Consider the following 25,210-nt stretch of genomic DNA (forward strand, 5'->3'; position numbering starts at 1 on the left):
TCATTTTGCAATCAGGATAGAATGTCCCCACCTAATGGCCCAGGGGAATTGCACAAGTCTCATTTCTCAAAAGTTGTATAGAAAAGAGATATGGCTTGAAAAAAATCTGTCCTTGTTTTTAGTGGTGGTTTGCAGCTGGAATCAGAAAGGAAAAAAAAGTATTTTCTTGGCTGTTTCTCTCTGTGACTTTTGCTTAATAAAAATACATTTGTCCATTTCTTAAATATGCTTTCAGGTAAGTTAGAGAGGCAAAACAGAATAACAGAGTTGGAAGGGACCTTGGGAGGTCTTCTAGTCCAACCCCCTGCTCAAGGCAGGAAACTTTATAATATTTCAGACAAATGGTTGTCCAGTCTCTTCTTAAAAGTCTTCAGTAATGGAGCACTCATAACTTCTGGAGGCAAGCTGCTCCACTGATCAATTGTTTTCAGTGTCAGGAAATTTCTCCTTAGTTTTAGGTTGCTTTGCTCCCTGATTATAAACCTTCCTATCCTCTTAAATCTATTGTTCTGTCTTTTACCTTCTACAACAAACAAAACCACACCTTCTGTGCAAATATACAATACAATACAATACAATAGCAGAGTTGGAAGGGACCTTGGAGGTCTTCTAGTCCAACCCCCTGCCTAGGCAGGAAACCCTATACGTTTCAGACAAATGACTATCCAACATCTTCTTAAAGACTTCCAGTGTTGGGGCATTCACAAGTTCTGGAGGCAAGCTGTTCCACTGATTAATTGTTCTAATTGTCAGGAAGTTTCTCCTCAGTTCTAAGTTGCTTCTCTCCTTGATTAGTTTCCACTCATTGCTTCTTGTTCTACACTCAGGTGCCTTGGAAAATAGTTTGACTCCCTCTTCTTTGTGGCAATATCTTTTCAGGGATTTGATGAGGGCGGTTGTGTCTGGTGAACTGTCTCTTCTAAGGCTAAACATAAATCAGTTCCTTCAATTGCATTATGTATGACTATAATTTCTAACCTCTTGATCATAATGCCTTTATAATGCCTTGGTAAGGCCACACTTGGAATCCTGCATCCAGTTTTGGTCCCCACGATGTAGAAAAGATGTGGAGACTCTAGAAAGAGTGCAGAGAAGAGCAACAAAGATGATTAGGGGACTGGAGACTAAAACATATGAAGAACGGTTGCAGGAACTGGGTGTGTCTAGTTTAATGAAAAGAAGGGCTGGGGGAGACATGATAGCAGTCTTCCAATATCTCAGGGGTTGCCACAAAGAAGAGGGAGTCAAACTATTCTCCAAAGCACCGAGGGCAGGACAAAAAGCAATGGATGGAAACTAATCAAGGAGAGACGCAACCTACAACTAAAGAGAAATTTCCTGAGAGTGAGAACAATGAATCAGTTGAACAACTTGCCTCCAGAAGTTGTGAATGGTCCAATACTGGAAGTTTAAAAGAAGAGGTTGGATAACCATTTGTGTGAAGTGGTGTAGGGTTTCCTGCCTAAGCAGGGGGTTGGACTAGAAGACCTCCAAGGTCCCTTCCAACTCTGTTACTCTATTCTATTATTTGTGTTGCTGTTCTTTCAACCTGTTCCAGTTTCTCTTCATTCTTTTTCGAGCCTGGTACCAGAATTTGTGGTCTGCTGTGACGAAAGCTGGATTTGTAATACGAAACAATTATTTCCCTTAATTTGAAAATTATTCTGCTATTGATGTGGCCTAAAATTGTATTTGCCTTTTCTGCAGCCATGTCACACTTGTGGCTTATAATCCCTTTGACTTCAAATATATTTGAAATTCTTCTGGAGGTATGCTCCTTCGGGAAACAATCATTATTAGAAACTAGCCAGAAACTAGCCATGTTAAGTTAGTGACGTGGTTGTTAAATGAATCTGGCTTCTCCATTGACTTTGCTTGTCGGAAAGTTGCAAAATGTGATCACATGACCCTGGGACATTGCAATTGTCATAAAAACATGCCAGTTTCCAAGCATCCAATTTCTGATCATCTGGTCATGGAGATGCTGCAGAGGTGGTAAATGTGAAAAATGATAATTTGTCCCATTTTTTCAGTGCCATTGAAACTTTGAATGGTTACTAAATGAATGGTTGTAAGTTGAGGACTACCTGTACAATATCCTTGTCGTAGTTTCATGCATTTCAGGATGAGAATAACATAATAACAGAGTTGGAAGGGACCTTGGAGGTCTTCTAGTCCAACCCCCTGCTCAATTTCAGACAAATGATTATTCAATCTCTTCCTCAAAACTTCCAGTGTTGGAGCATTCACAACTTCTGGAGGCAAGCTGTTCCACTGATTAATTGTTCTAACTGTCAGGAAATTTCTTCTTAGTTCTAGGTGGCGCCTTTGCGGCCTCTCTTGCGGCGACGAACCACCCTGGCACCTTGGTTTACCGAGGAGCTAAGGGTGATGAAACGCCACAAGAGACGCCTAGAGAGTCGTTGGAGATCCTCCCGTTCCGAATTTGACCGAGCACAGGTACGAGCATATTTGAAGACGTACCTTGTGGCATTAAGAGCGGCCAAACGTCAACATTGTGCCGCTCTTATTGCGTCTGCAGATAACCGCCCTGCTGCCCTGTTTCGGGTGACCCGTTCCCTCTTGTTTGAGAGACCACGGGAAGCCCCATTACAGGGCAGAGCAGAGGAGTTTGGGAATTATCTACAGGATAAAGTCGCTCAAATCCGGATGGGATGGACCCCTTTCAGTGATTCAGTAGAGACGCCCGTTGCGAGTCTTGAGGGACCGCTTTGGGAGGAGTTCGACTCGGTTACCATCGAGGATTTGGACAGGTTGCGTGGACGTCTGCGACCTACCACATGTTTATTGGACCCGTGTCCCTCCTGGCTTGTACTGGCATCCTGGGAGGTTACGCGCGACTGGCTCCTGGGCCTGGTGAACGCCTCGCTGGGTGAGGGTTCTCTACCGGCCGCCTTGAAAGAGGCGGTGGTGAGGCCCCTGCTCAAGAAGCCTTCCCTGGACCCAACGGACCTAGTCAATTATCGTCCAGTCTCCAACCTTCCTTTTTTAGCGAAGGTTGTAGAGAGTGTGGTAGCACAGCAGTTCCCACGTCACCTGGAGGAAAATGATTATCTAGACCCGCGCCAGTCCGGCTTCCGACCCGGGCACAGCACAGAGACGGCCTTGGTCGCATTGGTTGATGATCTCTGGAGGGCCAGAGATAGGGGTTGTTCCTCTATCCTGGTCCTATTAGATCTCTCGGCGGCGTTCGATACCATCGACCATGGTATCCTGTTGCACCGGCTAGAGGGGCTGGGAGTCAGGGGCACCGTCTTACGGTGGTTTGGCTCCTACCTCTCTGATCGGACGCAACGTGTGTTGACAGGGGAGCAGAGTTCGACCCGGAGGCCACTCACATGTGGAGTGCCACAGGGATCGGTACTCTCGCCTCTCCTGTTCAACACATATATGAAACCGCTGGGCGAGATCATCCGTGGTTTTGGGGTGGGATATCATCTGTATGCTGATGATACTCAGCTATACATTTCCACCCCGAACCACCCCAATGAGGCCGTCGAAATGATGTCCCGGTGTCTGGAGGCCGTACGGGTCTGGATGGATGGCAACCGACTAAAACTCAACCCTTCCAAGACGGAGTGGCTGTGGCTTCCGGCCTCCCGGTTCAACCAGGTGTTTCCATCTCTGGCCATCGGGGGCGTCCAACTAGCCCCCATGGAACAGGTGCGCAATTTGGGCGTCCTCCTGGATGCCCGGCTGTCCATGGATAACCATGTAACAGCCGTGGCAAGGGGGGCGTTCCATCAGGTCCGCCTGATGCGCCAATTGCGCCCCTTATTGGACCGGGATGCCCTACGCACAGTCACCCATGCGCTAGTGACGTCTCGCCTGGATTACTGCAATGCTCTCTACATGGGGCTTCCCTTGAGATGCACTCGGAGACTACAGTTGGTCCAGAACGCGGCCGCGCGGGTGATTATGGGGAGGACTAGGTACTCCCCTGTAACACCTCTCCTGCGCGAGCTGCACTGGCTTCCTGTGGTCTACCGAGTGCGTTTCAAGGTTTTGATTATGATCTTCAAAGCGCTTCATGGCACAGGGCCTAGTTATATGCAGGATCGCATCCTGCCCCACACATCCCTACGACCAATTCGCTCACACAGAGAGGGACTTCTCCGGGTGCCGTCCGCCAAACAGTGCCGGGGGGCGACACCCAGGAGCAGAGCCTTCTCTGTGGTGGGCCCAGCCCTGTGGAATGACCTCCCCCGTGACATCAGGATTACTTCCGATCTCCGCTCCTTCCGTGTACAGCTGAAGACCCACCTCTTTCAATTATCTGGCCTGGCTCAATCGTAATTATTCTTATTCCTCCTAACTGTTTTTAAATTGTATTTTAAACGTTAAATCTTAATTTTATATCGGGTTTTTACAATTGGGGTATTTTAATGCGGGTCTTTTAACTGTCTATATGATGTAAATTGTTTACCTCCTCCGAGTCCGTGTTTGTGTATCTGTATGTATGTTCTGTATGTACGCCTATGTGTTTTATATATTTTCTGTGTTTTATATGCCCCATTGTACGCCGCCCCGAGTCCTACTTGGAAAGGGAGCGGCTAATAAATTCAAACTTATTATTATTATTATTAGGTTGCTTCTCTCCTTGATTAGTGTCCACCCATTGCTTCTTGTCCTGCCCTCAGGTGCTTTGGAGGATAGCTTGACTCCCTCTTCTTTGTGGCAACCCCTGAGGAATCGGAACACTGCTATCATGTCTCCCCTAGTCCTTTTTGTTAAATTACTAGACATCCACGAGACCGTTTCCCAGCTGATCATATCAGCTAAGAACTGGGCTTTAGGAGTTCTAATGAATCTCAGAACTGCTTGTTAGGAAAGTTCTACTATTCTTCCTTATATTCTTCTTTTAGAAGTGTATTGATCACTTTTAAATAAGGGAAGGTTAGAGTCCCATCCTCAGTCGGAGATCTTGGACCTCTGTGTTGCTTTGATTGCATCATTGCAATCATGAAACAATAGAAGGGGTTTTAGGGTGGCCTAGAGTGGACTTGTAGACTTCAACTCCTAGAATTTCACAGCCAGCCAGTTGAAGTCCACAGGTCTTGGAGACCCCTGGCGTAGAGCAATAGATTGACTCAATAGTTTGAGCCAATCTCAGTAAGTTTAAGATATGTGGACCTCAACTCCCAGAATTGAAGTCCATGTATCTTAAGGTTCCTGAGTTTGCAAAACACAACTTTTGGCAAGACATGGCACAGAGGATGCCTTATTCGATTCCATGGTTCATGTGATTAAAATTGGCAACTGACTCATATTGCTGACGGTTGCAATGCCCCAGGATGGCCACCCTAAAACCCCCTTTTGCAACCTTCTGACAAGCAAGATCAATGGGGAAACCAGCTTCTCTTAAAAATCATGTTACTGCAGTGATTCACTTAACACCTGTTGCAAGAAAGGTCAAAATGGGGCAAAAGGTCAAAATGGGGCAAAACTCACTTAACCACTGTCTCACTTAGCAAAATAAATTTTTGGCTCAATTGTAGTCGTAAAATTCTATTCTATTCTATTCTATTCTATTCTATTCCGTTCCATTCCATTCCCATTCTTATTCTTATTCTTATTCCTATTCCTAATATATATGGCCATCCATCCCATTAAATGTGACTATTAGCAGAATACAACCAACAACAATTAACAGCAATAGTGTAGTGACTATTAAAACAATTAAAACCAACATAAATAAAAGTAAGTTTGCGGTAGAGTAAACTCCAGCCAGGTATAATACCATAATCTCGCAGCTTCTTCATATTTGATTATAATCCTGCCTTAAACTTGGATCAACTCAAGATGACATTATATATTTAATGTTCTCACTCTTCTTTTCCTCACCAGAAACCCTTTCCGGTGGGCTGGGATATAAGAGAGAGGGACGGGATTGGCCCAATATCACCCAGCAGTTAACCATTACACCAAACTGGCTCTCAAGCTTGGATTTTACTTTGTGGGTGGTGTTGCTTTTGTCTGTTTTTGTGATCTTGACAACTCTGCTGCTCCGTTTCTTGCTGTGCACCAGGGGTCTCTAACCTTGGCAACTTTAAGCCTGGTGGACTTCAACCCCCAGAATTCCCCAGCCAGCTGGGGAATTCTGGTAGTTGAAGTTCTCCAGGCTTAAAGTTGCCCAGGTTGGAGAGCCCTCCTGTAGACTACCTACAATAGAGTCTTCCAGAATTTGGACTGGGTACAAGTAGCATCCATTTTAAAAAGCAAAACCTTTCTTTTTTTCTACAATTCTTTATTTTTTTACAACTAACCTAAAAGAAGTGGGAGTTTATTGGTTGATTTATAAATTAGGTTAATTCTGTGTATTCAAAGAACTGAACACACAACCTTTTGAGAACAGATCCTGCAATCTGTTAGCCGAGACATAAAATCATAGTAGTTAAACTATTGGATGTGTGAGTCAGAGAGTAAGGATCTCTACGAAGAGAGATTTTCGTACGAAGTATGAAGTTTCTCAGTCATCAGCTTCATGGTCTCTGCTTTTTCAAAAGGCAACTGGACTTTGTTTCTCCCTGAAGACATTTCACTACTCATCCAAGAAGCTTCCAAAGTTCTGACTTTTGAACAAAGAAGTGTTTCTTCAGCCTGGCGACTTGAAGATGGGTGGACTTCAACTCCCACAATTCCCCAGCCAGCATGCTGGGAGTTGAAGTCCACCCATCTTCAAATTGCCAAGGTTGAAAGAGAATAAGATAAAAGGAGTTGAATTGAATTCAGCTAAGTTTGAGTCGAGTTCAACAGCTGAATGCAATTCAAGTCAGTCCCACCCCTCCTGACCTCAGGGACAGATTGACCCTAATTTTCTTATCAACAGTGTTAATTTGCCTTTGTTTTCTTCTTCTGGCATGTTTTATTTGGCTTCCTGTCTAGGACAGCCTGGGGATTTCCTGGTGTTTTCCCAGCCTTGTTAAATTAGGGTTAACCCTCTTTATCTTTTTAAAAAAACCAGCCAAGGTCAGCCCTCTGCATCTCCTGACCTGCGATGACTTCCTAACAGGGAGAGAGATAATTTTAGATCTTCTCTTGGTTTTGGAAACCAGCTGGATAACTCTTCCCCAACCTAACCTACTTCGCCGGGTGATGGTGGAGATACAATTTGGTGAGCACCTTGTGTAAATAACCTTCAGTTGCCCAAGAGTAATCAAAGCAGTTAATTAAGAAAAATTCCTCTAAGGTTGGTCTGCATCTTAGGGATGCAAATGGTTTTTACCTCAAGTCATTTTTGGGACGTCAGGCCTGTGGCTAAGCCTGGACACTGGGTTTCCTGTTGGGCTGGCTTCAAAGCAACCCTCCTCCCTCGCTTTGACGGTTAAATACATGTTGGTTTGTGCAGAAGAATGGCACTGAGGCTTTTTTTAATTCAGCCGATAATGCTTGGAATGACGGACCGTCAACTCACTCCGCTTCTCCCGCCTGCAAGCTCATGTTCCCACATGTGCCAAAACACAGCTCGCTCCCCCCCACACACACTTTTTTCCCCTCAGTTGCCTTGGATACCAAAACAATGTACTTTTCCCACATCCTCATTGGATGGAGGCTGGCAGAGCTGAATCAGCCGCCGTCTGACGTGAAACGCGCACCGACCCGAGCGGGCGGAAGGGCTGAAGGAGACCTCTTACCTAAGGAGGTTTTGCATCAGCTGCAGATGTTTGTCTCTGCAGCTGATCAAAGGAAAATAGCAGGTTGGCTATGCGGCTGACCATCCGGCGTGTTGATTCCGGGTCTGGGGGACAAAAGGGCAATGCTGGTTGACAGATCCCCAGAGGTGAAAATTTAAAAAAACTGGACTACGTTATGATTACACTAAGGAGCAAAACCCAATTGCATTTCAGCGTCACAAAATACCATCATGATCCTACATTGTTCATTAGATTTGTAAGGTTGCCGAAGCAGGTGAGGCCTGCATCACTGCCATGATATTTATAGAATATAGAATAAGAGAGTTGGAAGGGACCTTGGAGGTCTTCTAGTCCAACCCCCTGCCTAGGCAGGAAACTCTACACCTCTTCAGGCAAAGGGTCATCCAACATCTTCTTAAATACTTCCAATGTTGGAGCATTCACAACCTCTGGAGGCAAGTTGTTCCACTAGCTAATTGTTCTAATTGTCAGGAAATGTCTCCTTAGTTCTAAGTTGCTTCTCTCCTTGATTAGTTTCCACCCATTGCTTCTTGTTCTACACTCAGGTGCCTTGGAGAATAGTTTGACTCCCTCTTCTTTGTGGCAACCCCTGAGATATCAGAACACTGCTATCATGTCTCCCCTAGTCCTTCCTTTCATTAAACTAGACATACCCAGTTCTTGATATTTTTAACCTCCAGTCCCCTAATCCTCTTTCTTGCTCTTCTCTGCACGCTTTCTAAACTCTCCACATCTTTTCCACATCGTGGAGACCAAAACTGAATGCAGGATTCCAAGTGTGGCCTTACCAAGGCCTTATAAAGTGGTATTAACACACTTGACGTGATCTTGATTCTATCCCTCTGTTTATGCAGCCTAGAACTGTGTTAACTTTTTGGGCAGCTGCAGCATACGGCTGGCTGATATTTAAATGGTTGTCCACTAGGATTTGAACACAGTCCCTGGGTTAGGAAAAAGTATGAGTACAGGTACTTCTTGACTGGCAACCATTTGTTTAGTGACCAAAGTTACAACAACACTGAAAAAAATGGCATTTAGGACCAGGGGAGGTGAAGGGCTGATTCGGGGGCTTGCATGGGTTGCAGAGGTGGGTTCCTACTGGTTCGCACCAGTTCAGCTGAACCGGTAGGAATGTGGTGGTCTGGATCACTGGAAACGGTAGCGACCCAGGCCTGCCACTCCCCCCCAAACCAGTTCTCCTATGGGGCCGCCATCTTGTTTTTTGCTTCTGCGCATGCGCAGAACAATTTTCAGTGCAAATTTTTTTTTCATTTTTACGTTTTTGCGCATGCACAGACATTTTCATGCCTGCGAGCGAATCGAGTGCACATGTGTGCAAAAAAAAAATCTTAAAGTTTTTTATTTTTTCATTTTCATAACACATGACCACATTTATAATGTCAGTGTTCCAAATAGCATCCGAAATTAAATCAGAGTCCAAGGCAAAGTATTGCTCAAAGTCCCAATTTATTAAGAGAGCCGTGTTGGCACATCTGGGAAAACCCGAATCTGAAAGCTTCCTGGTTTTCTCTACCTAGTTGAAAGTTCAAGATCTTGTCCCCACACCCACAAGTCCATCACATGGTCCAATCTTCCACTACCATGCTGGTATTTCCACCCATCTAGTTTGGTCAGTTGCAGAGGTGCGGAGACAAAGGATGATCTTGGGCTTCTAGAAAGGAATGTTATATTTTGGCAACAACACATTCTACAATTCTACTCCTTACTATTCCCCCTCCCAATTACCCCACTAATGAAACAGCATAGTAAAATGAGAAAGAGTGTGGCAGGCCAAAGATCCTAAAAGGAATATGACTGGAGGCCTGACATATACTGTGACATAACCAACATTATTTTATATTATTAAATATTAACATCAATTCGTTTTACCATCAATGCCCAAAAGCAATTATTGGCTCCTCTGCTCTCCATACACACGTGCAAAAAAATTTTTAAGGCACTGAACCCGCATTAATGCCAACAGCAGCCCACCACTGGTAGGTTGCTTGAGAGTCGGTGCCATCTCTAGTTAGCTCTGTGGTTGATTTGGATTTTGAGGGGCTCGTAGGCTGGTTGTGTCAGATGATGGTTGTTATACTCTTTTTTTTTAGTGCCGTTGTAACTTCAAACAGTCACTAAACTAATATTTTTAAGCCGAGGATTCCCTGTGTAAGACCAAATAAAACATCCCCAATATAACAGCCATAAAAAAACATAAAAACACCACCACCAAACTTAAACCTGCAAAGAATAAAAAGGTGGATAAAGTTAGGAAACGGTTCCTTGGAGGGAAAATGCTCTTAAAAACAGAATTACCTCCTAAGAAGGGAGAGAGATTGATCTCCACCAACGACTATTCAATGGTGTCACATGCTGGAACACAACTTGCTAACTTGCTTACTCTTTCCCTCTGCTCCCATCACAACCTGTCTGCCTGGGTATCACTTGTTGGTCTCCTTTTATTGGGAAACAGAACAGAATAGAAGAGTTAACAGAACCGATTAACAGAGTAACAGGAAGGGACCTTGTAGGTCACGGGTGTCAAACACAAGGCCTGCGGACTAGATCCTGGCCGTGATGTGTTCGGATCTGGCTCACCGGGCCATTCTAGAAAATGTAAGGGGCCGGCCCATGTTGCTTCGGCCCAGTCTATCCAGTGTGAAGAGGAAACATGCCAACAGCTTGGGGAATGGCATCAAGCTGGCAACACCCACTGTGTCAGCCACGCCCACTGAGTGGCATCAAGCTGGCCATGCCTACCCAGTCAGCCACTCCCCACCTCCCCAAGGCCAACCACAGCCCTGATGCGTCCCTCAATGAAATTGAGTTTGACACTCCTATAGCAAGCTATAGCAGACCCTACGCCATTTTTGACAGATGGCAGTCCAGTCTCTTCTTGAAAGCCTACAGTGATGAAGCTCACACAACGTCCGAAGGCAACTTCTGTTCCATTGTTCCCACTGTCAGAAAAAAATATCCTTATTTCTAGGTTGAACCTCTCCTTGATCAGTTTCCACCCATTATTCCTTGTCTGGCCTTCTGGTACTCTGAATAATAGGTTGACACTCCCCCCCCCCCCCCCCGTTCTTTATGACAGCCCTTCAAGTACTGGAAGCCTGCTATCATGTCACCCCTGGTCCTTCTGTTTGTTAGACTAGACATAACTAGTTCCCTCAATTGTTCATCGCGCAGTTTAGCCTCCAGACCCCTAATCATTTTGGTTGCTCTTCTCTGCACACGTTCTAGAGTCTCCAGATCTTTTTTTGAGTGCGGTGACTAGAACACAATATTTCAATTGTGGTCTTACCAAAGCAGGATAAAGTCACCCTATTACTTCCTGTGATCTTGATTCTATCCCTCTGTTGATGCAACCTGGGATTGTAATGGATGTTTTGGCAGCTTCAGCACATTGCTGGCTCATATATAAGTGGTTCAGTGGTAGGATTCAAATTTTTTGCTACCAGTTCTGTGGGCATGGCTTGGTGGACGTGACGTGGCTTGGTGGGCGTGGCTTGGTGGGCATGGCAGGGGAATGATACTGTAAAATCCCCATTCCCTCCCCACTCCAGGGGAAGGTTACTGCAAAATCTCCATTCCCTCCCGATCAGCTGGGACTCGGGAGGCAGAGAACAGATGAGGGCGGGGCCAGCCAGAGGTGGTATTTACCGGCTCTCCGAACTACTAAAGATTTCCGCTACCAGTTCTCCACAAAGATCCCTCCCACAGTTGTGATTGTGCCACCTATATTAATGACCTGACCTACTTCATTATGTGGGCTAAATCCTAGCCACTGCATTTATTTGACATGCTATACATTGATTTATAGCTGTAGGCGTGAGCTGAAATGGACCTCAGAGGATGGTAGAGGACAGAAAGGCCTGGAGGAACGTTGTCCATGGGGTTGCAATGGGTCAAACACGATTTCGCAACTAACAACAACAACATTTGATTACTTTTTCCTCCCTTGGCCTGTTGAACAAACCAGGAGCATCCAGTTACTTCATGATTCAACATATTGCGTTAAGTTTGAAAAGGGGTTAATTTAATTAGTCTAAACGTTTTTTTGGATGCAGCCACAACAAACTGAAACTTTACCTATGTCTTCTGGAAAGTTATATGTGGTGTATTAATAACATGTCCTCTTTGCTGAAGCAGATGTGCGTATTACTCAGCTGTTCAGTCTGGTCCTTTTAAGTGGCATATACAGCTCTTCTACAATTTTGTATTATTATTACTATCATTATGCTTCTTCGCAGTCAGCCAGTTCTTAGACTGGATTTGCCATTTTTATCCACCTATCGAGCCCTGGGACTGCAATAGCACATAGACTTATATACCGCTTCACAGGGCTTTACAGCCCCCTCTAAGTGGTTTACAGAGTCAGCCTCCTGCCCCCAACAATCTGGGTCCTCATTTGACCCACCTCAGAAGGATGGAAAGTTGAGTCAACCTTGACCTAGTGAGAACTGAACTGCTGAACTGCTGGCCGCCAGCAGAATTAACCTGCAGCACTGCATTCTAATCATTGCGCCACCACGGCTCTCCCATGGGATAGGCAGATGTTGATGTTTTGTGGTGTTAGGCAGAGGTATCAAACTGGCAGCCCACGGGCGGGATGCGTCACGCACAGGCCACACCCGCCCCGGCTCCCAAAGGCAAAAGGCGTTGCAATACGGTATGTGACGTCATGTGACGCGATCGAGTTTGAAACTGTGTGTTAGAGGTATCATTGCAGGATGTAAGCTGTTCCTAAGAAAACGTGCCTTTTGCAATTGGTTGATGGTATTCAAGCGATGCTCCAGTTGTTTTGCCATTGCACCCAAGGCGCCTATTATTATTGGGACCCCCTTTTGTTCTCTCAATTTCTATTTGCAGTTCTTTTTATTTTGCTATCTTCCATAGTTTTTTCTCTTCTCTTCAGTCAATCAGAATGGAGCTGGAAGGGACCTTGGAAGTCTTCTAGTCCAACCCTGTGCTCAAGCAAGAAACCCTATACCATTTCAGACAGGTGGCTGTTCAGTCTTTTCTTAAAATCCTCCAGTGATGAAGCACCCACGAGTTCAGCTGTTCCACTGGTTGATTTTTTTCACTGTTAGGACATTTCTCCTTAATTCCAGGTTGCTTCTCTCCCCGATTAGTTTCCCTCCATTGTTTCTTGCCCTGCCCTCCTGTGCTTTGGAGAATAATTTAACCCCCTCTTCTTTGTGGCAGCCCCTCAAATACTGGAATACCGCTATCATGTCACTCTTAGTCTTTTTTTTCTCTACCACATACCCAGTTCCTGCAACCATTCTTCATAGGTCTTTAGTCAATACAATACAATACAATACAATGCAATGCAATGCAATGCAATGCAATGCAATACAATACAATACAATACAATACAATACAATACAATACAATACAATACAATACAATACAATACAATACAATAGCAGACTTGGAAGGGACCTAGTCCAACCCCCTGCCTAGGCAGGAAACCCTATACCGTTTCAGACAAATGGCCATCCAACATCTTCTTAAAGACTTCTTAAAGACTTCTAAGTTGTTGTTCTCTGCACTGTTTCCAAAGTTTCAACATCTTTTTTGTAATGCGGTGACCAAAACTGGATGCAATATTCCAAGTGTGGCCTGACTAAGGATTTATAAAGTAGCATTAATGTGATTTTTCAGTGCTGTTGTAACTTTAAACTGTCCCTAAATTACCTGTAATGGAGAAGAAACCCATAATATAGGATGGATCAAAAGCTCTGCAAAAAAAATGCAAGCACATTTGGGAACAATGCACTCAGAAAATCCTTTTAAAGATTGTCTGCTATCAAAAAACTGGATTTAAGTGAGATTTATCAAAGAAGAGCTGGTTTTACTGGGCAGGACTGAAACTGAGGTTCTTTCAAATGTGGGTTTTAAACTGAAATTACAAGAATGACATGAAAAAAAGAAGATGTTGCACTGGATTTACAGATGAAACTGGCTGATGGCTAATGAAAAGGGATATACAAACAACAAACCAGAAGAGTGACTCGGATAAATTTCTCATTTTGGATTTACAAAAGGGACGTGTTAACATTTTGAAGGAGTTCCTGATTTGCTCAGTGATTGATCCCAGTTGGTACAGACAGAAGAAGAGAGATTACACCTGGGGGCCCTTAAGGCATCATGCACTCGTCCTTCCGGTTTAACATCTGCATGGAACTTCTGGGTGAGGTCACCTGTCGGTCTTGGTCCGGTGTCATGGGTAGGTTGATGATATCCAGTTGGACAGCACAGCCCGAGGCTGCGCAGGTGAAGCTGCCAATGTGCTGACTCAGTATCTGGACCAATGTTCCTCATACGTAGCAGCTTGAAGATGCGTGGATTTCATGTCCCAGCAGGCTGGCTGGGAAGTGCTGGGAGTTGAAATCCATGCATCTTCAAACTGTAGGGATCCCCAGGGGTCCCCAGTTCCAAAAGATGTTGAGACTCTGGAAAGTGTGCAGAGAAGAGCATCCAGGAAGATTAGGGGACTGGAGGCTAAAACATACACTGAACCATTGCAGGAACTGGGCATGACTAGTCTAGAGAAGAGGAGGACCAGGGGAGACAGGATAGCAGTCTTCATGTTATCTATGTTAAGGTTGATGGTGGGTTGCAGGCGGTACGCCCGGTACGGGTGTACCGGAGCCTGCTTGGAGCACCGGGTACCGTTCCGGTACAGTGCTCTGGAGGGCCCAACCACCTGCCCGAGCTCCTTACCTGTCCTTTAAAGCCTTCAGTGCTTCCACGCGCGTACAGCACCTGTGCGATGCTCTGCCAAGCAGCTGGAGCATCGCGGAGGCTTGCGGAGGCGTTGCTGGAAGGTACGACGCATGCGGGCACTGCGCGTGTGTGAGTGCGCGCTGCACACATTCATGTGGAGGACGCCCGGCCCTTACCAGTTGCAACAGGATCCGGAACCCACCACTGGTTAAGGTTGAACAGCCCTCTCTCAACAGAGGGGGTGGGATATGACATCACCTCTCTCCTGTTTACAACACAGTCCTTTCAGCAGTTCCAAGAAGGCGCCACACCTGTTTGTGCTATTCAGTTGACCCTGAGGGCACAGATAAACCACCAAATGTCCGCAATAACGCTCAGAAAGAGCGCTAACGACCAGAGGACTGCAAGGAATATCAATCCTTCCAATCTCCACCATTCCGTTGTTGTCCCCCAAAACTGGGCTCTTGCTTGGTGTCGAAGCAGATAAGTCACTGGACACAAGGTGTGCTATAGAATTATACTTTTATTTTGGTACCAAGATATAAGGACCCCCGGTTTTGAAAAGCTAACCAAGGGCCAAGATTAGAATCTTACCGCAGTTTTTATAGTCAAGGGATGGACGCGTTCAACCCTTTGCCCTTCCCCGAACGCATGCATAACAGGTAATATTAATTGGTTATTTGGATTTCAGAACCCCCCCTAAACCTTTACGCTTGTTATGTTAAATAGCTGAATGTCACGTCACCTGTTTTTCACCCCAGGTCACGGGTATCTTGCAAAGTGTGCCTGTTATATGGGTTTTGCAGTTTTTCTTATAAGCGAGCTATTCTTGTTCCTAATATCCTGGCTAGTGGTTTTAAGGTGCTAACTTCTGTCTCGCTGTTAATGTGCAGCCCCCCCCTCCTATTGCAGAGCAGAATAAAAGAACAAACAGTTTTTTCTGATGCAGCCCCCCCACCCCTCCACGCGACCTCCCTCTCCTTCCCCAGGGAAAGAGAGAGGAAAGGAGCAAAGCTCTTAATTGTCAAGGCAAAGAAATGAAGACAAGAGCAAATGTTTTATCAGAATTCATGTTCCTCACGCTCATGTCCATTCCATCCACACCCGGGCCCTATCTCCTCTGATCCCCAGGGCCTCCTCTGTGCATACATTCCATCATCTGACCCTTCACAGTCAGAACTGAAGACGCTTCTTGGACGAGAAGCAAAACGTCTTCAAGGGAAAAACAAAGTCCAGTTGCCTTTGAGACAGCCATGACCTGAATGACTGAGCGTCTCCATAGACAGCTGCTCCAGATGTTTGGGGTTGGCACCCAAGGCACCTATGACAATTGGCACTACTACCTTTGCTTTATTATTATTATTATTATTATTATTATTATTATTATTATTATTATTATTATTATTATCCATTTATTTGCTGCCCATCTCGCGGTTCAAGGAAACTCTGAGCAGCAAAACAAAAGAGAAATATTTTAGGTAGCCTAGGTAGTATGATTATGCCCTATTCAGAAACTTTCCTGCTTTCCTGGCGAATTCTTCCTTGGTCAGTTGAGGACAAGCAATTTTCGCAGCTTCAAAGAATGGCCTGTATCATGCAGCTCCAGATAATGAGGGTGGCCTAAAAAGCAAGCAACCCATTTTTCTTAACAGATGCGGCAAACCATCGCCTATTATTTTGGTCTCCTTACAAATGTCTGTTTGTTTATGTGTTGTTTATTGTCTAGACGTTTCAACCTCTAATTATGATTTAATCGCTGGTTTAATAATAGGTTGGCTGTAATAAAGCGTTCCTTCATTTCTGCACTTGTTCGTTCATTCGTTTTTTGCATTTGTTCATTCATTCATTTTGTATTTATTGATTCATTTTTGCACTTGTTCATTTGTTTTTGCATTCATTCATTCATTCATTCATTCATTCATAGACCCCATTGGCTTTTAGAAGTTCTTAAAAATGGGCTCTTTAGACCTGTATGTCTTTATATTTTGGTCTTTTTATTTTTTCCCCTTTCACTTCTTATTGCTTTCAGCTTTTTCGGGTCTCCCCCCCTCCCACCTGTAATATAACAGAATGACAGAGTTTGAAGGGACCTTTGAGGTCTTCTAGTCTAACCTCCTGTTTGAGCTGGAGACACTATTCCATTCCAGACAAATGGTTGTCCAGTCTTTTCTTAAAAGCCTCCAATGATTCACAACTTCTGGAGGCAAGTTGTTCCACTGGTTAATTTGTTCTGACTGTCAGGAAATTTCTCCTTAGATCTAGGTTGCTTCTCTCCCTGATTAGTTTCCACCCATTGCTTCTTGTCTTGCCTTCAGGTACTTTGGAGAATAGCTTGACCTCCTCTTCTTTGTGGCAGCCCCTGAGATACAATACAATGCAATACAATAGCAGAGTTGGAAGGGACCTTGGAGGTCTTCTAGTCCAACCCCCTGCCTAGGCAGGAAACCCTATACCGTTTCAGACAAATGGCCATTCCAACATCTTCTTAAAGACTTCCAGTGTTGGAGCATTCACAACTTCGGGAGGCAACTTCTGTTCCGCTGGTTAATTGTTCTCACTCTCAGGAAATTTCTCCTTAGTTCTAAGTTGCTTCTCTCCTTGATTAGTTTCCACCCATTGCTTCTTGTTTTGCCCTCAGATGTCTCAGGAGATCTTGGAAGACTGTTAGCATTGTCTAGTTTGTAGTGACTATTATTCTTAAAACTTTTAATATTATAGTAAAATCTGGAGTCTTCCCTTAGGCTTTAGGGCTAGGATGTCAATGGAACCTGGTTTGCAATTTTGCCTTGTGCTGATTGAGCTGTTGATTATATTTACCTGGCATCTTTTATAATGTTTTCTATTATTTATTTGTATTACAGTATGTATATTTCTGTCTTTATGTTTTATTAGATTACTAGAGTTATTTCAAGCAGTGGTGGGATCCAGCCGGTTCGTGCCGGTTCAGGTGAACCGGTGGTTAAATTGCTGGCTGGCCCTGCCCCTTCCTGCCCCACCCAGTCACATGACTGCCAAGCTACTCCCACCCGGTCACATGACTGCCAAGCTACTCCCACCCAGTCACATGACCGCCAAGCCACTCCCACCCAGTCACATGACCACCAAGCCACTCCCACAAAACAGGCCACACCTACAGAATAGGTTCTATAAAATTTTGAAACCCACCACTGTTTGCAGCATATATCTACGTAGCTTATTTAGCTAGCTGGAAGGAGCATTTTATGTTTAGCTAGCATTAGTTCAGGTCATTTCGACCTTTATCAAAAATAACCCAGATGGGTGGCTGGAAATCCCCTGGCTAGGGATGTGATGTTGGATGTGTTTTCAAGAAGTTTGGTAATTATCTTGTTATTGTCATGTACGGGAAATCCATGGTCAGATGTTTTACAATTGGATGCTTGACAAATGGTTCACATTTATGATGAATGCGATGTCCAGGGGCCATGTGATCACTTTTTGTGACCTTCAAACAAGCAAAGCCAATGGGGAAACCAGATCCACTTAACAACCTTAGACTTAGAATTACTTTATGGTCACTTTGAATGTACACTAATCAACGTACATTAAAATAGAATTTTGTTGCGTACAGCTCTCAAAGGGTGATCACCTCCAATATACACTAGTTCAGGGGCCAGCAACTAATGGCTCTCGAGCTGCATGTGGCTGTTCCATCCCTCTACTGCGGCTCCGTCACCAGTCGGCACCACAATTTTGAGAGGAGCTTCCGGTTTGGAGGTTGGGGGGGGAGCAAAGCAGGGCGCAACAGGAGGAGACTCTATGGCAAGGGGCGGATTTCCTGGTCAGCTGTACAATTGATAGGGCTTTCGGTGAGGACAGGTGGAAGAAAAAGGACGCTGCGCTAGGAAGGGACTCTAAGGTGGGGGAACCGGACTTCTAGTCGGCTCCAGAATTGAACGGACCTTGGTGGCTTTTTGAGTGTTTAAGGTTGCTGACCCTTGCACTAGATAAACATGACAAATAAATAAACACAAAATTATGCATCTACTCACAAAATTACAACGGAGAAACAACTGCTAGTAATTTAACAAGGGCAGTGATTCACCTAAAACAAATGTGGCAAGAAAAGTCGCAAGAGGGGACGAAACTCACTTAACGCATTTCTCACTCAACAACCTCAACGTTGCGCTCAAATTGGAGTCGTACGTTGAGGACTACCTGTATTTTAACCCTGGCAGCTCAACTGGTGTTTGTAGGCCAGTATCCATTGCAAAAGCTCTTTGCTGCAGTCACATAGCTGGCTGCACCTTGGTGCGATCAGAGCGAAGATAACCGGGGAATGAAGAATGGTAGCTTGACAAGTGAGGGGCTGGTGCTAATTCCTAAGCTTCATTGGCTTCGGGATACCTGCCTATATCCCGAATGTTGCTAAACCGGTCGTATGGCAAGCTTGAAGCTTTACGGACCTCAAAAACAGCCAGTTATTCTCAGTCTTTTAGCCTAAAAAAATATCTTACCAAGCACTCTTCCTCCAGGGTGTTTGACATCAAGGGTTTAGAAAATTATTTGCTCCACATCAAGAGACCCCTTTCCCATTTTTATCCAAGGTATTTCTAAGAGTAGGTTAATATGGTAAGAACTGGTCCACGAAGGAAGAAAATACAACCAGGATGCTAAACTCTAGTTCTGGTTCTTATTAGAGCCTCACATATGCTGACAATCTATCCTGGGGGTGTCAAACTCAAGGCCTGCAGGCTGGATATGGCCCGTGGGGTGCTGAAATCCGGCCAATGGGACTGGCCTGGAAATATGAAGGGTGCTGGAAATATATAGTGCCTCTGGCAGCTAAAATGGGCTGTGTGCCTCATTTTCACCCTCCATGGCCTGCAGCACTCTGCCGGGTGAAACGGGATGGAAAATGGGCTGAAAACGACCTGAAAAACAACCCCAAAAGGGCCCCAAAAATGGCCAGCAGAGTGCTGCAGGAGGCCATGAAAGGTGAAAACGGTCTGCAGGGGGCCACACACAGATCCCCCGTCAGTGGTGAAATTCAATTTTTTTTTACTACCGGTTCTGTGGCTTGGTGGGGAAGGATACTGCAAAATCTCCATTCCCACTCCATTCTGGAGTCAACCAGAGGTGGTATTTGCCGGTTCTCCGAACTACTCAAAATTTCCGCTACTGGTTCTTCAGAACCTGTCAGAACCTGCTGGATTTCACCCCTGTCCTCCATGCCCCGTTTTGACTGGCAGGGTGTTTCAGGAAGCATCCGTCCCACTCCCCACCCTCCCACCATCTGCAGAGGAGAACTACAACGTTGATCCGGCCCTCGAAGAAATCCAGTTTGACACCCCCCCCCCCCCGATCTATCCTCTTTTGAAAGCTGAACATGTACTAAACAAGGATTTATTTTATTTTATTTAATGCTGTTCTAAGCTGGTGAAGTAGACGAAAGTAGCAGCTTTGTGACTCTTTTTCAAAAAAGGAGAGTTGTGGGCCATTCATTGATCAGAACCGGACAATAAGTAACCTTGCAACTTTAACATGTGTGGACGTCAACTCCCATAATTCCCCAGCCATGTGTGATGATCCTTTACTTCAGGCCTAATGTATCCCATTCAATCATCTTCAGGGATCTTCTCGCTAACAGTGTGCATGTGTGTGTGTGTGTGTGTGTGTGTGTGTGTGCCTGTTGTATGTGGCTTTTTAGATGTTGATTGGGGTGTTGATGGCTATTCAGTGGTTGGCCGTTTTTTGCTTGTGTTGCCAAGCCTTTTACCTCTTAAGTACTGGATAAGCTGGTGGTAAATCAGTACTCTAGTGGACGGGTAAGGGCTCCGTTTCCTAGGCTTCAATCACTTCCCCGGCTGTTTTTGTTCCTGCTCGTCTAACAATCTTAATAGCTGCTGAAGGAAGCATATTTTCACCTTCATTCATGTTAAGTTTGGTTTGCATTTAGTTTAGCTAGACTGACTGAGACTTTGAGTCCTGCACAAGATTAGTCCATCCGGCCTCAATTGCACAAATAAATAATTTTTAAAAAGAAACCCCCCTGTTGTAGGCTTTCCAAACCTGGCACCTTTAAGACTTTTGAACTTCAATTCCCAGAGTTCCTCAGCCAGCCATGAAGTCCACAAATCTTAAAGTGGCTAAGTTTGGAGACCATTGAGCTCGGTTAAACATTTTGCACCCATGCAGCGTGGTGTTTTCCACTTTTGAGCAATTTCCCACACCCCAGTGGTCCTTGTTCAGTGGTTGCTTCATTTTGCGACCATTCATAGTTATGATGATGAAAAAGCAATTTTGCCACCAACCCTCTCACTGATGATCCTTTGTAGGTCTGCAAAGCCAAGGAAAGCTGAAGTCCAAATATTAAGCACAATCACAGTTTCACTTAGTGACCGTTCTGCTTAGTGACCAAGTTGCCTATCTCAATGGTGGTCACTTAATGAGGACTTCCTGTACTCAACTGACTCATGGTGAACTTGTATGAAAGTTTTTAGCTGCAGGGGGAGCTTTTGTATGTAAATGTGAGCCTTCCTGGCCATAAAAATCTCACCTGAACAATGATTAGTGAACCGAGTTTTGTAACTGTTAAGGATATAATTTAAACCTTTGTAATTAATAATGATGGATCGTGGCCTTTCCTGGCAGTATACCTCTGAATAAGCAGAAATAAACCCGAAGCAAGATCTAACAAAAACATTTTTAATATAAAAGAAAGTAAAAATACAAACTTGCTAACTGAATTAATTACATCTTGGCAAGAGCTATGTGCCTGCCTCTCTCAGCAGGCGAACAGAAGATCAGAAGAGAAAGTTAAGGAGGAATGTGTGACCTGCGCAGTAAATCATTTGCAGATAAGAAACAGTTCATGCGCAATAAATCTTGACACAGCTAGCAAACCAAAATAAATGCAGTGACAGTAACCATATAAAACAAAAGAGATTTATTTAGCAAACTAGCTGATAACCTGGCATTGCCCGGGTATTTATTTATAGGGGGAAAATGTCCAGACCAAACGTAATTTCTAACGTTGGATTTTCCCCCTTACCAGAGGGAGCCCCCTTGTGGAGCACTATGAAGACGTTGTCATGGCAACTCCACTGCCCGGCACAGTAGAAGCCATTTTACAGCAGTACGATAGAAACCATTTAAAGGCACAACAGGCTGTATCTTAACAGAACACACATACCGAGGAGCTTTAGAGGTGTCTTACCCCCACAGTATTTTTCTCCAGAGAGTAAGTCATCTGTGTGCCAAGTCTGGTTGAAATTGCTGAAGGCATTCTAGAGTTATGCCGAAAGACACGCACATACACACACACACACACATGTTTTTAGAGAGAGAGATTACAGTCAAGACATTGGAAAAGTCTAACAACTTCAGCAGTGTTTATTCAGATTATTGTAAGACGCGGTCATAGAAAACAAGAGTGGCATCACCTAGTGTGAGAACCTCACCTGGATCTCAAGCTAAATCTCATAATTGTGAGGGGGAAATTACTACAGGTGCCTGACTGAGATTGTTACATAGCAAGCATCAATAGCCAGAGAGAGAGAGAGAGAGAATCATTCTTTCCTTGTTTTTCCATCTCATATTATTTTTTTGGCTGGGTTAACAGTGAGCTCCTACTTCGGCTACAGCTCCGAATGTAAAAATAGTGCTAGGCACAGCCAACATGACAAGGCGTTTGAAGGACCAGGGACAAAAACAGACCCCTTCCTTGGTTTCCAGACTGAAAGCTCGGGATAAACGAGAAAGATGCTAGCTTGTTCCAACGAAAGCGTTCCATTTTGCCCAGCTGCTCTCTCTGCGTTGTTTCAATTCAGCAGATCTAACAGTTGTCGTGTTTCCTATTTTGGTGGAAAGCTTTTGACGGTCATGGTTGCATCCTGCGGACGTCTCTCTTTTTATAACACTGCTGGGTGCTCATCGGCTCATTTTGTGCTTAGGAATAAAACTCTGCTGAAATCATAGCCGTGTGTGTGTGTGTGTGTGTGTGTGTCTGTGTCTGTGTGTGTGTGTGTGTGAGAGAGAGAGAGAGAGAGAGACAGACAGACAGACAGACAGAAAGAGAGAGAGACAGAGAGAGAGAGAGAATGAAACTTCTGGATTAGGAGACATCAGATTTATTTGGAGAAGATATATTTTTGTTTGCTAATTAAAATAGTACCCTGCCAACTGTTGGGCAGAGCCACTTTCGGGCTGTTTACAATGTCCCAGGCATTAATACTATATATAGAATAGAATAGAACAGAATAGAATAAGGAACGGAATGGAATGGAATGGAATAGAATGGAATAAGGAATGGAATAGAATGGAACGGAACGGAACAGAATAGAACGGAAGAGAATAGAATGGAATAGAATAGAATAGAATACAATAGAATGGAATCGAATGGAATAGAATAGAATGGAATAAGGAATGGAATAAAATGGAACGGAATAGAATGGAATAGAATAGAATGGAATAAGGAATGGAATAAAATGGAACGGAATAGAATAGAATAGAATAGAATAGAATAGAATAGAATGGCATGGCATGGAATGGAATAGAATAAGGAATGGAATAGAATAGAACAGAACAGAACGGAACGGAACGGATTGGAATGGAATAGAATAGAATAGAATATGGAATAGAATAGAATAAGGAATGGAATAGAATAAGGAATGGAATAGAATATGGAATGGAATGGAATAGAATAGAATAAGGAATGGAATAGAATAAGGAATGGAATGGAATAGAATAGAATATGGAATGGAATAGAATAGAATAGAATAAGGAATGGAATAGAATAAGGAATGGAATAGAATAGAACATGGAATGGAATAGAATAAGGAATGGAATGGAATGGAATAAGAAATGGAATAGAATAGAATATGGAATGGAATAGAATAGAATATGGAATGGAGCGGAATAGAATAACAGAGCTGGAAGGGATCTTGGAGGTCTTCTAGTCCAACCCCCTGCTTAGGCAGGATAAAAGGGTGAACTGCAAATGGGACATTGGGGGAAACATGCAAACCTTTGGAATAAGAAACATTTCTTTTTTTTTTTAAACAAAGTTTTATTGGTTTTTTAATATTTTACAAAGGGAAAAGGTATGGGAAAGATTACAAATTTTGGCAGCCGCGAAATGCGGTAGGTGCACCCTCCCCTCCAAACTCATAGTGTACATTTGCATAGAATTCAAATATTACATAATAGCATATAGTCAGTGTGGTAAATTCAATTGGTAATTTCGGTCAGTTTATATCACGTGGATTTTCTTACTTATTTGTGTGATCTGAGCTTTCTTGATGTCGCCCCATCTCCCCCAGTTGGCAGTGCTCCGGCCCCTCCCGTGTCTTGTACATCTACTAAAGTGTCTTCTGGTTTTTCTAGGAGTACGTTAATTTTTTTCCATAAAGGCCTGCGCCTCTATGGGTGTATTAATTCTAACTCTTGTCTCCTCCCAGAATATTAGCATACCTTCAGGCAGTAACCATCGAAACCACACACCCTTCTGGTATAGTTTATTCGCCAATTGTGAATAAAATTTTCTTTTCTCCCTCACTTTCTTGGGGATCTGTTTCAGAATGGTTATCTCCTTATCTTTGTATGTCAAGGCTTGCCCCCTTTGTGCATTCAGGATTTCATCTCTTGTGCTTTTCCTAAGAAATTTAATGTGTACCTCCCTGGGGACATTGTGTGTTCTATCATACGCTGAGTTCACTCTATAGGCCAGGTCTATTTCCCACCCCATCTGTTGTTTTTCCTTCTGAATATACTCAGCCAAAATAGTTGTCATGATGTCCCTTATGTTTTCATCATCTGTCTCCATCACGTTCTGAAATCTAAGATAAAAAGACATTCTCTCAAACTCTATTTTCATTTGTTGGGTGTCAAGTTCTTTGTTTCCCCTCTGCACACCCTCTATCCCCCCCCTTCATCTCAGCCGCCCCATCTTCCAAAAGATCCAGTCTCTGTGAGTTCTTATTAATTTTATCCTGGTTCTCTTTAATTTCTTCTTTCATCTCCTTCAATTGTCTCTTTATTTCCTCTTGTCCCTGTAGAAGTTGTTGAAGCATTTGATGAAGCTCCAGGTCCGTAGATTTAGGTTGCTTAAAGGCTGTTAATGTTGATTGTGTACTAGGACTGGAGGTTGCAGATGTTGGGGCAGAGGCAGCAAAGCCTGACTTTCCAGGAGGTGGTCTTTTAGATGCCATTGTTTATAAAGTAAAGAGTCCAGTCAGTATAAAGAAGGATCAGTCAGAGAGATAGAACAGCCAAGAGAGTCCAGGAGACAGAGAGTCCAGTCACAGGGGAGTTTTCTAATCACCCTGGCAAAAGAGCAGTCGTTTTTCACTCCAGGGGGTTCAGAAGCAAACAATCCACAAGAGAATTATCCAGGTAGCACGGAGACAAAGACCGGAAGCCTGAAGCTAAAAGGTGGAGTCAAGTTTCACATTTCATGAAGACAACGGAAGTGTGCCATCTTGCCCTGCCAGCTTCGGATATTGAGGCAACAAATAAAGTTTTCAAAGTTCAAAGTTCCCAGGGCTTCCAGATCTCATTGTCTTAAACCTTAAAAGTTTAAATCTGAAAATCCATTTAGTAGGGGTGTGACATCTTTGGTTTGGCTCTCCCCCTCCTCCTTCCCTTGGGGCTGAGAGCTCATTTGTTTCCAGCCGCTTGTCCAAGGGGGGGGGAAATCCCCCTCCCCTCCAGCCGCACCTCTCCAAATCAAGCCAAAAGTTCAAGTATGCACAGCTGACAGATTTTAAAGTTTGTAATAGGAATGAAGGGAGTCTACACCTCACCGCTCCGCCGCCGCATCCTTCAGCTTTCTTTTT

At 44.1% G+C, this 25,210-nt stretch overlaps 2 protein-coding genes across 2 annotated transcripts in view; one reads left to right on the plus strand and one right to left on the minus strand.

Annotated features, from left to right (window-relative positions):
- Positions 1-7,412, minus strand: part of DUSP14 (dual specificity phosphatase 14) — a 34,144-nt gene extending 26,732 nt beyond the window's left edge. The window contains exon 1 of the mRNA XM_081945507.1: positions 7,247-7,412. The gene's annotated coding sequence lies outside the window, so the exon portion shown is untranslated. The remainder of the gene's footprint in view (positions 1-7,246) is intronic.
- The window catches only part of DDX52 (DExD-box helicase 52), a 201,857-nt gene extending 182,065 nt beyond the window's left edge, over positions 1-19,792 (plus strand). The window contains exon 16 of the mRNA XM_081945425.1: positions 19,768-19,792. The gene's annotated coding sequence lies outside the window, so the exon portion shown is untranslated. The remainder of the gene's footprint in view (positions 1-19,767) is intronic.
- The last annotated feature ends 5,418 nt before the right edge of the window (positions 19,793-25,210 follow it).

This window comes from Natrix helvetica (genome assembly GCF_964273705.1).
Source record: "Natrix helvetica genome assembly, chromosome: 2".
In the NCBI taxonomy this organism is placed as follows: domain Eukaryota; kingdom Metazoa; phylum Chordata; class Lepidosauria; order Squamata; family Natricidae; genus Natrix; species Natrix helvetica.